Source organism: Penaeus japonicus, unplaced genomic scaffold (assembly GCF_977035675.1).
Source record: "Penaeus japonicus unplaced genomic scaffold, GWHDUDI00000001_assembly GWHDUDI00000002, whole genome shotgun sequence".
Lineage (NCBI taxonomy): Eukaryota > Metazoa > Arthropoda > Malacostraca > Decapoda > Penaeidae > Penaeus > Penaeus japonicus.
Window position 1 is genome coordinate 51,037,192 of NW_028234404.1, and position 2,500 is coordinate 51,039,691.

Below are 2,500 nucleotides of genomic sequence, written 5' to 3' on the forward strand. Positions count from 1 at the left end.
CCTTGGTCCCCCCACCCCAAAATCCCAAAGGAGCCGTGCGGGGACCCCCTCCCTTCGAGCCCCCTTCCCTCCAAAGGGCGAGAAAGGGGCGAGCGAGGGCCCCCTCCCCCGGGACCGAATCCCCGCGGGGTACCGCCTGCCCCTTCTCCTCTGGGGGAAAGAGCCCCCTTTATCCCGGCAAATGAGGCCGGTTCTGGTTCTACCTCGGCCTGTTCCTTAATACATGGGGGAGGAGTTGCGAAATCGGGATCATCCAGGGACATAAAAAGGGCCCTTTTCATTTGCTTATGTAGAAACCGCCGCCGAGGGCACAGGCGGGCCTGTCCTTCGTTCTCTCGTTAGCCTACCATCCTTTTTATCTCGCCATCTTTTTTTTTTTTTTCTTTAAATCTCTCCCCCTCTTCCCACTCACTCTGGAGCTTGATTCGAAATTTTTAAAAGGATAGTTCTACTACGGAAAAACAAACTAACACACACACACGAAAGAAACAAAAAGGAAAAAAGAGAGAAAAGAGGGAGAGGGAAGGGGGAGAGAGAGAGGAAAGGGGGGGAGGGGGGAGGGGGAAGAGGGGGGGGAGAGGGGGGGGGAGAGAGAGAGAGAGAGAGGGGGAAGGGGGGAAGAGAGAGAGAGAGAGAGAGACGAGGACAGGGAGGCAGAGAGAGAGAGAGAGAGAGAGAGGTTTCGCAAGTGCCATCTATTACACATGACATCCAGTTGTTTCGAGGCTGGTCTGTCGCTGGCTCCCCCGGGGTCGGCTTCGGCAGATCCACTGAAAGGGGTCACTGACCTGAGATTGCCGGTGTGTTTAACCTGGACTTGGCATTTGTTTTACCTGCAGTGTTCCATGTCACCTAATTTGCTTTTACTTTTTTTTTGCATATCATTAAACCAATAATACCTTAATGATATGACAAATCCCAGTGCATTAAACTTTTGTGGAGGCTCAGGTTTTCTCATCTCACAAATACACTTTTCAATCTAATCAAATAATATATACCTTAAAGTAAAACGTATATAAAGGGGAATTATAGAATTATCAAACACAGACTTCATCTATAATATGGAGTACAGAATGCAGCCAGTACGAAGCACTCTCGCTTATTGCAACTCTCCTGTCATTGCAAACCGACAAGGAAAGTCACGTGACGGCCGTCTGTGTGGGGCTGAGTCTCCGCCCATCTTCGCCACAAGCTGTGTTCTGCTTCCCCGTTCCCACACTCTCTCAGTCGCGCTCTTTCTCTCTCTCTCTCTCTCTCTCTTCTTTCTTTCTTGCCTTTTATCGTGTCTTTCTGTCTGTGTTCGGGTTTCTTCGTGTTCGTATGTGTCCATTTTATGTCTGCTTTTCTTATGTTTTCGTTTCTCTTTTTTTCCTTCAATTATCGGTGCCCGATTCCCTTTACTTTTGTGTTTGGCTGCGTTTGGTTTTCTGGACTGTCGTTATCTTGTGTTGTTTGTTTGTATTTGTGTGTGTGTGTGTGTGTGTGTGTGTGTGTGTGTGTGTGTGGGGTGGTGGGTTGTGGTGGGGTGTGTGCGCGCAATCGTTTGGTGGTCAGTTTCAGGAGGCTCATAAGCTTTTAACTGTGTGGTGTGTGTGTTGTGTGTGGTATGTCGTTGCAGTTTTAATTTATGATGTGGTTATAGTCTGACTCATAATTACATGACATGGTAGATCGAGCAAGATAGAAATAAAATTATCTCATGCCATCCAATTCAACTTACATCCTCTCTACGTTATCTTCACCATATGACAATTTCTGTTCATTTTTTTCCTTTGCAACGAAGCTTGGCAGAGTATAACAAGGTAAGAGTAGCCATAGCTTTCCCATTCGATCCCCTCCCGCATTAACCACCCCGCACCACCCCCCCCAACTCTCCCTTCAGGAACCCTATAACCCCCCCCCCCCGCCCTCCTCCCCATTCCCATTAGTTTCCACGTAGTAGGTAGTAAGTGCGAGAGTTGTAGCTGCGGCGGTGAAAGCCTCCATGGTTCGCTGAACCGCAGGAAAGAGCATCAAACTTCGATCTGGTTTTGACTGGTAATATAAAATATTAGATCTAAACTTTAACGGTGGATAAATCTGTTATTCTTTCTTTTTAGTCCTATTCTTTTATTTATCTCATAAGATGTCATCATCATAACACATCAATCGTAGATTCAACCGTACAAATCAAAAATTAGATATTTTTTGTAAGGTGGTGGAATAGTCTCCGTGTTCCATCTTCGCGTTGGTAAAATACAACATAAATCTAAAAACTTTAATGGTGATAAATGAGTTTTTATTCTTGTATTTCCCCCGCTTGTTTTATTTTTTCTAGTTTATGCCCTCTTGTGGACGAAGTGGGTTATATAAGGTCACATTCAACATGTCCTCTGACCCATGTACAAAAAAAGGTTCTTTAAAATTCACAAGAGCGGTTGATGACCTACTGTGGCAACCTATCATATGAACTAGACCCTTAAATTGTTCGTCAACGCCCGATAGCAACGAACACGCCCAT